Below are 14,604 nucleotides of genomic sequence, written 5' to 3'. Positions count from 1 at the left end.
ATACGAAGTCCAGCAGGTCAGAACCAGAGATCTCACCGGTCGGACATTGCCCACCAGACGGTCTGCGGTGGCGGTTTTGCAAAGCGTGAATGCTCTGGAACACAAACCGTACACAGCAGACATGTTGGTGTGTAATCGTGGTTGCTAAAGTTCATGTACTTTTATACACTCACCGGCCACTTTATTAGGTACACCTGTCCAACTGCTCGTTAACACTCACAGACGGGTTTGTGCTGAAGACGCCCGAAGACTTTGTTTGTGTGGCGGGCGTGGGTGCCGTGATGCGGAGCTGGGAGGCGGCCAAGCAATGTGGGCTTCTGGGTGGCATCCCAGCCAGGTGTCAGACGGAACAGCCCAGGTGAGTGGCCTCTGAGAACCCTACTTCCAGATTAGTGCGCACTTTATTGTATAGTTTATAAGATTATAAGCGTCTACATTCAGCTTTGCGAATGAGTTGATACAAAGCTAATTACCAATCTCCACCAAACACTCTTTCTTGCTCATATGGCTCCTTTTTTTTTTCAATGGTGGAGTCGGATGCGCCTTTCATGCAACAGCATCTTGCTTATCTTTTTAACGTCACCGCTGAACATGACAACATTAGCGTTCAGCTTTGGAGACAAAGATGATATAAAAATTACCAATAGTACCCTCACCGAAGGCTCTCAGTCAGGTGATGCTCCACAGTGTTGTTCACATTATGGAATTCCTCATAGGGGCGACAGAAACAAACACACTATAAGCTTTTACCCTGACACCCCCAAGAAAATAAACTGGGTAAAGCTGTGGTCATTGATGGCTTTGCTTTTTCATCTGCCCTAGGACCATATTTTCGGGGATGTCTTTGACAACGCTGGCGGATTTTGACAATTATTGAGCCTGATGCCCATCACTCGTGTACTATACTCATTACTAATTGAGTCTGGCTTTGCCAGCCTTCCTCCACAACCTGCGGAGGAAGGTCTGCCTATTCCGCAAACATTAGAATTGGAGAAAAAATAGCCTCGGGTTTATTGGCTTTCTTTAAACCAATCACCATCGTCTTGAGCGGGCTAAAGCATCCTGATGGCTAGGAGAAGAACTTGGTTGGTGAACTTTTACGTTAACAACAACAAAACTCAGATTGGACAGATAGTCCACCATCTGTTCTGATTACCTAAATTTCCGGATCCCTATCCCGGAATGAGGGCGTGTAGTAGACCTAGCCTGTTGCTTGTGCAGTATTTTGAAGCCAAGGTATTTGTCATCCGTTGTACTTTATCTAGGCGGGGGGGGGATGGGGTCTAGGATGTGGGCGGAGAACTTTGGGATTCGGGTGTGTCGAAAACAGGAGCGCAACTCTGTTATGTGTTTTAAAAAATCCGCTTATTGTCCCTCATTAGGTACCAGATTTGAAAGGCTAAAATAAACGGCTGTAATTGCAAGCAGGGTGCGTTGTATTACCTTGCAGATGGACCACAGAGTATTAGGCCCAATGCCTTATCGAACTGATACACCGTGAACGGCTGGGGGTCTGGTCTGGTTCTGAATTAACTTGACATCTCGAAGCATCTCGTCACTGACGTGCCCCAAAGAACCTGCAGCCATCATTCTAGTGTAAGGCGGATTAATTCACTTCCCGTTCAAACAACACAGCCAATAAATAAGTGTGCAAACTACTTGGAGCCAATGACGTTGTAGTTTCTGCTCTCCCAGCTGCGACTTCGGGCTGCTCTGGCGCAAGAGCTGCATATCGACTCCAGGTCCAGCAGCGTGCTAATCCCCCACGTCTGTGGCTGGCTCCAACAAAAACTGGAAAGACTTTTATTAGTAAGTCACAGTGACACGAAATACAGTTTGTCTTGTTGCTGTAAATGGTATATGCTTCAGAGGTACCATGTGTAATATATGTACATATCAATAGTTCACTCAGAAATCCACACCCAGGTCACGTCTGACGTTTTCTTCGTGTTTGTCTAACATGTTGAAGAGCATACCAGGGTGACCTGCACTCACGTCAACCTGGCCCACTGATGATGTTCATGCTCCTGGATACCTGGGACACAGTAAGAAGACTCTCTGGTCGTCATAGATTGAATACCTTTGCAGAAACCTTTTTTGATGTGTGAAAATGTACTTATGGTTTAATGTTTTCAGAGACTCCAGAGATAGACAGAGGAGGCATACTCTTACATCTCGCACTAGCCATTACTGACATTTAGTTGCACCTTTTATCCAAATCCCTACCAATATGTGCATTCAACCATAAGGCACAAAACTCCCACAGCAGAATCAACATGAAGTACATTAGCCACAACTAACCAAATAACAAAGTGCTTCATGAAAGGCAAACAGATAGTGCCTTTTTTTGTCTAAATACCATATCTTCTTACGCCAATTGTGGCAGTCGGAAGATGATGTGGCGGAAGATGTTGTTGACTTTCAGCTTTCCTGATATCAATGGAAGCTAGTTCCACCAGTTAGGAGCCAGTGACATTTGAGTGACTGAGTGTTTTTCTCTCCCTGCGATCTCCTTGGGGTTGGCAACGAGCTAATTGCAGGAGGAAAAGACCGGGGGCTCCCAAATTAGGTTTGTTGCATGAAAACCACCAAACACTTCATACGGTCTTAGTAAGATACTGCTGCAAGGCAGCTCTATGCATATATGGCTGTATGACTTGATGACACAAGTATTTCAAGTGTTTTCAAAATTGGTTGAGAAATGCCCTTGTAGTTTTCTATAATAATCACTTTAACACTGTGGCAGGGGGAGAGTGCCATAATATCAGGATGCTACCAGTGGGCCCTTCAAACCTGTAAAGTGCTATACTATTCAAAACATGGACATATGTGGATAATCCCAAATGAGGCTTTCAGGGCAGTTTACGACCTGTTTTTGGTCTTGTTTTTGTCCAGTGTTCTCCTGTAAGTTTTGAACCGGCCCTCCTTTGAACATGTGTAACAATTGAGACCCAATAATTCATTACTAATTATACTGCATTGAGCAAATGCAGGTGGAAAAAAAAATCATTTTAAGACCTACTCTACATACATTTTGATTTATTCTGTATGAGGCTATACATATTCAGTCAACATCTAAAGCGATCAATAGTTCTTTATATTATTGGAAAAATGTGTAAGACCGTTGAACAGTGTGCTCATTGTGACCAAAACTCACAGAAAATGATCACCCACTCTGCGCCACCCCCCCCCCCCCCCCCCGCCCCCCGCCAGATACTATATTTCCATTTATTTAGGCTAAAACGAGAGTGACTTATTGGACATTGCATTGCCCAAACCACAACTCCAAATGAGGTATACTGTTTACTCTGTATCTCTGGATATTTAAATGGCAACTGTCTTTCACATGTTCACTAAATAAGCTTACAAGTCTAATGTGTCGTCTACTGTTAAAACCAAGTGCGGCACAACACTAAAAGTACAGCGTTATTGTTTCTTACATTTTCTTTCTACATTGTCTGCAAATGAGGCTGTTACATTTATAAAAAAAACATGTTTTCATTTTCTGTCTCCTGTCTACTGATGTCTGTCTTCTATTACCCTTTTCTCTATCTACTTCTTGTCCTGCAGCAAAAAGTATGTGGGACTCCGACCCCGTCTGGCGCAAGGGGACTGCCCATCATCACATCAAACCAGGGAGCAGGCCTCCAACTTTCACTGGTCTGGTACCAGGCCTGGGTTCCAAGCTGTGGGAGACGGATCCATTGTGACAAAATCGTTCTCGTTTACCTGAACACACAGTAAAGGCTCTTCTCCCAGTCTGACTCAGTTACCTGCATCAGCTTGCTACTGCCCTTTTGGTTATCCTGAATTCAATCCTAAGTGTCCAAAACCATGTTGTCACTGGTTATCGGTTGAAGGGTGCCCTCTATGCCTTGTCACGATGCAAAGATTCAGAATAATCTCGTAGACAACTATTATCTTAATGTTGATTAGAAGTGGTTTTATTGATGGTTGCTCCACAGGCTTGTTCCTTCAGTCTTTATCTTAAGCCTCTTTCAGTGTATAGGAAATAGGAATAGAAGTCATTTTAGACAGCAGGAGATCTCTCATAGCTTTCATTTCTCTCTGCGCTCTTCAGTTCAGAAGACAAAATGATTTCTTTCCTAGTGCCGTCTTTCGTTCCTTTTTTTTTCAAAATATTATGCATCAGAAACAGTTTACTCTATTACTTGTTTCTGGTGTAACACTGTGTCGATTTTCGTTGTACTGGAAGTTCTAATACTTCCTGAAGTTTGCATGCTGCATTTCTTAATGCACTATTTTTTGTCTATCCATTCTGTGCTTGTGAATTTAAAAGCGTACAGCAGTATGGACGTGTGCGTGTGTCTTTATTACCTTTACCCTAAAATGCTCACATGTGGGTTTTAAATAAACTTCCAGTATTTTACAAGTGTGTTGTCTGTTTTGAACATTATCAAGTCATGAGTAACGGACAAAAGGATTATCATAAATGTCCACATCCTGCACCACCGCATCATCATTAAGTTCTCTCAATTCTCGGGACAAAGTGAATGGGATCGTCGTTGCAGCTCGCAGGAAGCATCCTGTCTAAGAAGAAAGAAACATGAAAGCCCAGTGCCACAGCTGTGCTGTTATTCCGGATGCAGAAACACACGAGTTTCAAGAGAAGAAACATTAGCCAGCATTGCAACTTCAAAATGTCCTATATCCTGCCATGAATTGAGACACCTGAGCATGGACTTTGACAACCACCGGCCCCATGGTGTGGAATTAATTTCACATTATGAGTTTGTTACATTAATAGGCGTTCCCCCCAGCTGCCTATGGTTCCCCCAGTGGCAGAACTGGCGATAGGTATAAACCGATCCCTGGTATCCTGCTCTGCATTTGAGAAATGAAAGCTCATATAGGCCAATGGGAATCTGGCTCCTTATGAGGTAACAAGGGGTAATGTTAACCTCCCCCTTTCTCTGCTTTGCCAGCCCAAGAATTTGGGCCCACCCATGAGAGAGAGCATCGGGCTTTCAAACGAGGGACTAAGTGCAGTTGGTCAAGTCCACACCCCCCAGCCTACCACTTGACCGCCCCTCCTTTTCCTCCTCAAAAGCTACACGACTCAGAAATGATCTCATCCTAAGGAAGCTCATTGTGGACTGGCTCTATGGCTGGAATCTGGACCAAGTGCTGAATTTTGGAGAAATAGACTTCAGTATATGGGCATTAGGGGACACACTTATGGGTATATAAAGCTCCACAAGCACCAGGCATGGGACCTTTAAATATACAAACTAATCCCCTAGATTAGCCCAACCCATCCTATAGTGATAATAAACAATGGCTAACTAAACAATCAATTAAACTCATTTAGTTGATCTTCATTTTCGAGAGTTGTGTGTGCTTGCCGGCTCAGGCAGAGAATAGTCTGAAACATTAATATGCAACAGTTACTCCTGTGTTTTTGAAAACGAAAAAAACAGTATCATTGTTTATACATCAAAGGTAATACAGTAATAAATAATATACAGAAACACAACACTAACAATTAAAGTATTTCTAAAAGAAATTATAAAAGAAAGAAGTGGTGTATGTGTTAGGCTGACTCCAGGACAAGCAAGAAAACCATTAGCTCTTTTCACAACATCCATAGGGTACCGTTTTTCACATTTGTACGAGGAAAAATATATTTAATACAGGCTCAAGCCCTTTTTTGTGAGTTGGGGTTTTAAAATTCTCACTTGAAACAAGTGTTAAACAACATTCCTGCACATGGGGTTCATTTTTTAAAACCAAAAACTGCAGAATATTGTCATTTTAATGTTTTATGTTTAGGCTGGAACAAATGTCGTCACTCAAGAATAGCTGTTTGAGAACAATGTGTTGACAGGTTATTGGGGGCACTTAAACATGAGAGTGGGACTTCTAAAATCTTGCTTTAAAATAGCCTGCAGGCTGTAGCCTAACGCACAACAGGGCGCTGTACAGTCATTCAATGCACTGGTAACCTGCGTTACCAGCCTCCCTTGCATGCGGTGGCGAGCGCACAGATCTTTCCACCCGGTCTAGTGTTGGCTTTCGGGGATAACGCTGCGTGCTATTCGGTCATGTGATTCGTCACGTTTTTTTTCTTCTTTTTGCTCCTGTCGACAGTTGGATTTTGAAGCGGTCGGATCCGAGCGGTGATGGCCACGTTGCCTTCTTACTGGTCGTGGAGGTCACGTTTGCCCTCTTACCACCACATTATCCTTGTTTCCGCTCCGTGGATATTTTACCCGACCTTTCCTTCGCCATGGCGGGGGCTATTATTGGAACAACCTGAGCACCAAAAAGTTGGTATAGTGGAGTTACTCTGCTATTGTTCGGCGTTTGCCTTCATGGTCGGCGGTTTTAATTGGTGAAGTTGTCCCCGTTTGTATATCCCTGTAGCATACTTGTATCAGTTGTGTTGCTAACCGTGCTTTGTACGAACGTCGTGCATGTTGTTTATGTAGCTAAATGTTAACGTCTTTAAACTTAAAAGCACAAAGTTTCAAGTTGGGGGCGCGTTCCTTTAGAGCCACATACCCGTGTCTAATCAACGTGTTCCACAAGAAAGAAATAAAGGCACGCGCTAACTTTTCTTTGTATTTGACCGATCTGCTCAAACATCAGAGTGCTAGTTTGAAACTTTCTGACTATCCGCCTAAAATCTTTTTTCTGTGGTATCAAGGTGTTTGCTCCTGCATGCCACAACCGCTGGCTTCGGTGGTTGCTAAAAAAAAACTCATGCTACCACCATATTGTGGGTTGTTTTCGTGATTTGCACAAAGAATGCTCTGAAATACATCCACCCTTGTGTGCGGATGGGTGTTTTTTTTGTCTTCTTTGTCAAAAACTCGACAGTTTTCTTCCCCTCTCCTCTCCCTCCTCATACCACCCCTCCTTCCTTCTCCTCTCTTCCGCTCGCATATGTCTAGTCTGCTGTGTGGGGGCCCGGGCCAGCATCCTAACGTACCTCTCCCAAATCCCATACGCCTCGCAGGCAAAACGTTTCATGCTTCCTCCCTCGCCAAAAAAATATTTTTTTCCCCTAGTTTAAATTTACATCGAGACAGACAGTGGTGCACACCATCTGTCAAAGTTGCGTTTTGACCTTGGGATGTGACTTGGAGTTGCGTCAAGTTTCTTCTCAATTCACTCACCCACCCACTCACACGACACACACATTGAGTAGATAAAATGGTACATGTGAAGTATCTAACTCTTCTTTACATAGGCTGAAATCGGAAAACAGCCCCAAATACTATTCAGCCTGTCTCCGTGTCCCCTACAAGCCGCCCCCCCCCCCCTTCCCGTCTCACTCCCTACTACAGGCGATCTGGTGATAAATTAGCTTGTTCTTTCTTTCCTGGCTGAATGGTTTTAATGAAGCCAGATTCCATTGTGTTTCTCGGTGGCCGGGGGCGCCAGGGGTAATTGAGTAAAAGGGGGTTTCTCCCTCCCCTGTTTCCCACAAACCCGGGACACGGCATGGGGTCAGCAGGCTGAGGTTACGGCCATTATCTGACACACTGCGGTGGAGACTGGAGGAGTCGGTGTGCTTCTGGACTCGGGGGTCACTATAATTGAAGGGGTCCACTTTACACACTACTTTGTGTGTGTGGTGTTTGTTGTGTGTGTGTTTTATTTTTACACAGTTGAAGGTTTTTTTGAAGATAGCCTTGGTTGAGCTTCATGAATGTGTGCAGACTGTCACCAAAGGGTGTAACTATTTGTGGTGGTCTGTCCTTCAGATCTGTTACAGTGAACAGATTTGATAAGCTGATGTTCAGATACGTAAGAGCACAAACTATTCTGATTCATGCCTTTTTAGGTGTTTGCTTACGTTTAAAGTGTTCTTGCTCTACGGATAATACTTTTTTTACAGAAGCAATGTGGAAACATTCTCTGGTCATTCAGAATCAGAATCAGAATCAGAATACTTTTGATCCCCGAAGGGAAACTCTGTGTTGAGTTCCCTATATAAATAGTGTAGAAATACAAGAAATAAGAAATATAAGGAATTGGTACGTACGGTATTTACATAAGGAGTTAATGTATACATTATTTACATAATTCACATAATTAGGATTTGGAATGGTGAAAAGTTAATAATAATAATAATATAATAATTGTGATTGAGATTGCACACATGTCAGGCCATGTTATTGCACAAAACAGATACTACAGATAATATTGTCCTGTTTCAACCTCTCTAAGTGTGTGTGTGTGTGGTGTGTGTGTGTCAGACACTTAGAGGGAGGAGTTAAAGGTTGATGGCCCAGGCAGGAATGACTTCCTGTGGCGCTCTGTAGTGCATTTTGGGAGAATGAGTCTTCATGAAAGTGCTCCTTGTGATTGAAACAAGCCATGGAGTGGGTGCGAGACATTGTCCAAGATGGCATGTAGTTTGGACAGCATCCTCCTATCTGACACCCCCGAACAGAGAGTCCAGATCCACCCCCACGACGTCACTGACGCCTTGCGATCAGTTTTGTTGAGTCTGTTGGCGTTGAGTCAATTCTATGACATTGTCACCCTAAGAAATAACCCTCAAATCCTAATTGGCATAAATAAACTATTAATGTGTTAGTCTTTTTTAAATAAACTTTTATTCAATAAATATGTCAGTTTTGTCAACATAAATGCATGTAGGCAGCCGGCCAATGTGGAGGTTTTGTTAATAAAATGGGACAGCTTACTTTAAAAAAATAAAATATATTTGACCCATAGTTGGACTAAATTAAAAATGAGGGGAAATCTGAGCCCCACGCCAATCAACATGCTATTGTTTGACATCACTCCACTAACCTACATATTAAAAACAAAACACAAAAAAACTTAGTTTAGTTTTTTTTACGTGCACCTGAACTATCAGTCGTTCACCCCAGACTTCCAACTTTAACACCAGGAGACTAAGGTTTTTTGTCTCCGCATAACAATGATCGATCTTTTCCCAAGCACTACTAAGGTCCTGCGAGTGGAGACTACAAACACCAGGCTTGTCAAGCTCAGATCTTAATGCGTAAACAGTGTAATCGGGCCTGAGAGCTTCTGGAATTTCCCTCCCCATCACTTCAGAGAGAGAGAGAGAGAGAGAGAGAGAGAGAGAGCCTCGCACACGGCATTTCTAAACAGTGTTAAAAGTAATTGCCAAAGTGTTTGGATTGGATTGGGCTAAAACCCAACTTTGACTGTTCCTAATGGTTGCTAAATATTAATATTGTTCATGCACGGTTTAATCCAGGGGCTCAAGTTTTATTTATTGATTTCTGCTCAAACGTTTTTCTGATTTATTAGTTGAGGAGAAATTTAGGCTTGGCAGGACCTTGAAACACTTTGCTGCAGTATTTCAACATGACCCTAGTCAACATGATGCTGTATTGTCTCACCAGCTCCAGTCCCACCACAGCGGTCCCTACTTGGCCACCAAGTGCTTGGAACACAAAGCAGCGACGAAACCAAATGGTTCAGCCTTGGGTCCTAACCAATGCGACAAGATCCAGTCCTTCGATGGGCCGTTCCAAGGAGATCGAGGCCACAACATTGTGTTTTGCTGTCCACATTCCTCACCTAACAAGGAGATGACCCCTGGTTCAGTTTATGCTGGTCATCCTACAGCTTGACATTGCATTTAAGATGGACACACTGGTGAGAACCAAGGCTTACTTTATGGTATTAAAAAAAAAAAAAAGTCTCATGTTGTCCCCCAGGACATGCTGTGGGGATGTAGAGTAAAGACGTCTTATTGTGGACATTCTATTAAGAGTAGGTGTGTACAGAGACCCGGTGCTAATATGGCACTGGTGCTTAAACGCAGCTTTTAGCGGACGAATAGCTACGTTGTATTTTGGTGCCATCAAATGCCTGGCTGCCCTCTGATGCTCTAAAACAGACATGGGAAGCAATCGAATCATACTACCATGCAACATTTGTTAAAGGTGCCTCTTAACAATGTCCCCGCGTGTTTTAGGCTACAACATTTTATGTCACTACAGCACACACATCTCCTCACTACTGCTAGCTGCCTGTCCCCTGAACCACAAACGCGGTCTGAGGATCCAAGAGCCAACGCTCTGCAGCTGCCTTGCTGGAAAAACAGACGGTACTTTACTTGAGCTCTCCCGCCAGCCTTGTGGTGCATATAAAATTATTGTAAAACACCCTTTTCTCATCTAGTTGTTTTTGTTGTTTACCGGCATTTTTGTAGTGAAAAATTTATTACAATTTTAATATCCTTTAATTTTGACCTTAGCATAAACAAGCCCTTCTGTAATGGCGCAGACTGTTGTCTTGTGCTCCTTTTTTTTCTTTCTGTCTGTCAGACAGACATGGAAACAGGCCAAGATACTCTTGCTGTCTCTAACCTATGCATGAGAACATAGTCGGAGGTATGGCTTTTTGGCTGCAACTCTCCATAATACTCACTTCTGGCCAACTTCTCCAGACAGTAGATGGTGTACCTGGGTCCATTGTTTCTGCCAGTTCTGAGCTGATGCACTGCTGGACATCTTCCCATTTTGAAGGGATAAGCTTGATGAGTTTTTTCATCTGCGCACTAAGTTTCCTTGGCCGACCACTGCATCTACAATCCCAACTCTCACTCTCTCTCTGTCTCTCTGTCTCTGTGTCTGTAATTACTTGGTTCATTTAGGTTAGGGACAGTGCTCTGCAAGTTCTTGTTCTGCAGTTTATTTCATTTTTTTGTGTATATTTTCTCTCCAGTTGTGTCAATAATACCTTTATTTCTTAGTTTCACACTGCAAAGGCTAATATTTGCAGGGGCGCAATGTGACCATGATCCCTCTGAAATATTTACATCCATTGGCACTTCTAATCACTTACTACATCATCTTAAGTCATTCCAACTTTACTTGCATACTCTTTGTTACGTTTCTTATGTTACCTTCCCAGCAAGATGTCGTGTTAGGATGTGGTCTTGTGTTTTTTTTTTCAGTCTATCATCGAATGCTTCAAGAATCACAGTAATGTGTCTCATTCAGCAATTGATTTCTGTTACACTGAAGGCAGCAACAATGATGGATGCCCTGCTGTTTGTTCCTTGTAGACCTGGGGTGGGGGTGAAGGGTGGGGGGGGGGGGCTTGTCATACACCCTGGAGCCAGTATAAAGGGGAGGGAGAGAGAGAGGGGGGGGGGTGGTGATCTGGACCTGTTCCTTGTTGGTTCCCTCTGAGCATGAAATGTCTTATCCAAGCCTGCGACCTACAGCTACATGATTTACACTGAATATAAGAATACCAGTTTGTAAAATGTTACAGTTGATATTTTCAATTGTGTTTTACCACACTTTTATCCTGACTTAATAGTCAGTTCAGGATTGGTCAAGTTATATTTCATTATCATTTCAGTCATACACCCCCATGTTTAAATTGTGTGAGATCCCCTTCAGAGTGGAGTTACCGTGGTGTAAAGTGGTGCACCCCTTTTGTGGAATGGTCTACTGTCCTGTAATCTTAACCGTCTTAAAGTTAGGTGACATTAGCGCTCTCAGAATAAAAATTAAATCAAGAAGGGCTGCACCACCAGGACTTTACAATCAGTCCAATTAACAGAAAAAAAGTTTGCCCCAGGCTTGTGCCATGTATCTAGTGTTTATTGTCATGAGGGAACCCACCAGTGAGCATCAGTGCTGAGACACATCTACCTAACGACCTCAGTGCTTGAATAATGAAGACCGAGGAGGGAGGGGGAGGGAGGATGGGGGAGGGGGAGGGAGGAGGGGAGGGAGGGGGAGGGAGGAGGGAGGGAGTGAGGAGGAGGAGGATGAGAGGCGAGAGGAGGCTTATAAGTATCTGGAAGAAGACAAGAGTTTGGTATCATGGCAGGAGCTTGTGATCCTCCAAGAGGGATTAGAGAGGATGATGGAGTCTTAATAATGTGCCTGGCTGCCAGAGACCTGGGAAAGACGTTTTGACTCTTTATCAATCTTTTGCTTCATGGCTTAGAATGCATAGTTATGCTATGTCAATTTGAGCTTCTAACAACTCTGATGTACAGAGCTATGTTCCAACACTAGTCTATATCCAAATGTTCCACTTCCGTGATTGCTCGACATCCACAGAGTCAAATGTTTGTTATCAATAGTAAGGGGAGCTTAATGGAGGCAGCTAAGTTGATGTTAGCTGCCCTGCAGCTGTCGTTAGCTACAACTTCATATATTCCCTTGTAATAGCTGTATTCTACGTAACAGGACAATCTGCAAGACGCAAGTTTCTTTTATATCACTAAAATAGTAGTGACAGCACCTTTTGGCTTAATTATTAAGGTCGTTAGCATTGGGCTACACTATTGTTACTTAGTTTTTGACAAATCTTTCGCGGCTGTGCTTCTAACATGGTGTCATTGTGCTAACCAAGCAACGTTAGCCTTTACAGCAGAGATGCTTCATACACACTGTTAGAGAACTCTGTAATGAACATCTGATTTGTGTTTGTCGCGGTGGGCTCGTGGTGAGTATAATGTAAACAGAGAGCAGCGTACTAGAAATGCAACACCATGACGTAGTTCCCCTTCAAGCCAGGCTGATGTTGGAAGTCCTCTAGTGGACAGAACATACAACAACCACAAACAACCACAACAACCACATACTGTTATGGGGCGGTTTTCCACTGCGTGGTATCTACTACCGCACTCGCCTCGCTCTACTTACGCTACTTCGCTTTTGTTTTTTTGGTTTTCCATTACAAAAAAAGTCCCTGGGACCTGCTACCAGGTACTTTTTTTTAGTACTAACACTCAGTCGAGGTTCCAGCGAGCGACGGCGATCACCAAAGATGCGTGGAACCTGCAGACTGCGGTTGGTCGGAGAGAATCTCACTCATGACCGCGTTGTTAGCGAACAAGAGTGCGGAGTGTGTTTCCAGAACAACGGACATTAAAACAAATCTAGCCGGACAACCGCAGATTATCCACTCTCTGCACTATCTCTCCACTTTTCAACTGTTCGGCTAACTAGCGGCTTTCATGTCGTTTCCAATATTGCCCACTGTTACTTAAAAAAACAAGACAATATAATAACAAAAGTTTTTATTTAGCTTTTCAAGTAGCGCATCACACCCTTCCAAACTTTCCGGTCTCTTCTCCTCTGCACCCTGTGACAGTGTCCCCCCGCTCTGCCGTCCCGATACATCCCAGTCGTTGTCATAGCTTCTCCGTGACTCTCATAAGATTATACAGTCCAGCAGGTCAGACCCAAATCTCACCGGTCGGACATTGCCCACCAGACGGTCTGCGGTGGCGGTTTTGCAAAGCGTGAATGCTCTGGAACACAAACCGTACACAGCAGACATGTTGGTTTGTAATCGTGGTTTGCTAAAGTTCATGTACTTTTAACACTCACCGCCACTTTATTAGGTACACCTGTCCAACTGCTCGTTAACACTTAATTTCTAAAGCAGCCAATCCATGGCGGCAACTCAGGTGCATTTAGGCATGTAACAATGGTCAAGAGCATCTCCTGCAGTTCAAACCGAGCATCATTATGGGGAAGAAAGGTGATTTGTGACTTTGAACGTGGCATGATTGTTGTGCCAGAAGGGCTGTCTGAGTATTTCAAACTGCTAATCTACTGGGTTTTCACGCACAACACTCTCTAAGGGTTTACAGAGAATGGTCCGAAAAAAGAAAAAAACCATCCAGTGAGACGGCAGTTCTGTGGGCGGAAATGCCTTGTTGATGCCAGGTTCAGAGGGAATGCCAGACTGGTTCGAGCTGATAGAAGGGCAATGATGACTCAAATAACCACCGTTACAACCAAGTGGGCAAAGAGCATCTCTGAACGCACAGTACGTCGAACTTTGAGGCAGATGGGCTACAGCGCGAGACAACACATCGTGTGCCACCTCCTTTCAGCTAAGAACAGGAAACTGAGACTACAATTTGCACAAGCTCATCGAAATTGGACAATAGAATATTGGAAAAACGGTGCCTGGTCTGATGAGTCTCCGATTTCTGCTGCGACAGTCGGACGGTAGGTCATAATTTGGCGTCTACAACATGAAAGCATGGATCCATCTTGCCTGTACAACACGGTTCAGGCTGGTGTTGTGTTGGTGTGGGCATATTTCTTGGCACTCTTTGGGCCCCTTGGTACCAATTGAGCATCGTTGCAACGCCACACCTACCTGAGTATTGTTGCTGACCATGTCCATCCCTTTAGGACCATAATGTACCAACTTCTGATGCTACTTTCAGCAGGATATATGCGCCATGTCATAAGCTGGAATCATCACAGACTGGTTTCTTGAACATGACAATGAGTTCGCTGTACTCAATGGCCTCCACGTCACCAGATCTCAATCCAAGATAGCATCTTTGGGATGTGGTGGAACGGGAGATTCGCATCATGGATGTGCAGCCGACAATCTGCGGCAACTGTGTGATGCCATCATGTCATATGGACCAAACCCTGAGGATGCTTCCAGCACCTTGTTGAATCTATGCCACGAAGAATTGAGGCAGTTCTGAAGGCAAAAGGGTCCAACCCGTTACTAGCATGGGGTACCTAATAAGTGGCCGTGAGTGTATAGCGTATAGTAATCACTGACTGCGACGCTGAACACACAATGTTAGCTAACGTTACCAGGAAACTTAACTTACCCCCT

General features: G+C 43.8%; 1 protein-coding gene and 1 long non-coding RNA gene across 2 annotated transcripts in view; both read left to right on the top strand.

Moving 5' to 3' along the window:
* The window catches only part of wls (Wnt ligand secretion mediator), an 82,418-nt gene that overhangs the window by 21,583 nt on the left and 46,231 nt on the right, over positions 1–14,604 (top strand). The window lies entirely within an intron of this gene.
* LOC116698985 (uncharacterized) overlaps positions 9,588–14,604 on the top strand; it is a 17,319-nt gene continuing 12,302 nt past the window's right edge. The window contains exon 1 of the long non-coding RNA XR_004334335.1: positions 9,588–9,630. This is a non-coding gene — a long non-coding RNA (uncharacterized LOC116698985). The remainder of the gene's footprint in view (positions 9,631–14,604) is intronic.

Source organism: Etheostoma spectabile, chromosome 12 (genome assembly GCF_008692095.1).
Source record: "Etheostoma spectabile isolate EspeVRDwgs_2016 chromosome 12, UIUC_Espe_1.0, whole genome shotgun sequence".
NCBI classification, from domain to species: Eukaryota; Metazoa; Chordata; class Actinopteri; order Perciformes; family Percidae; genus Etheostoma; species Etheostoma spectabile.
This window is presented reverse-complemented; position numbering and strand designations above follow the sequence as displayed.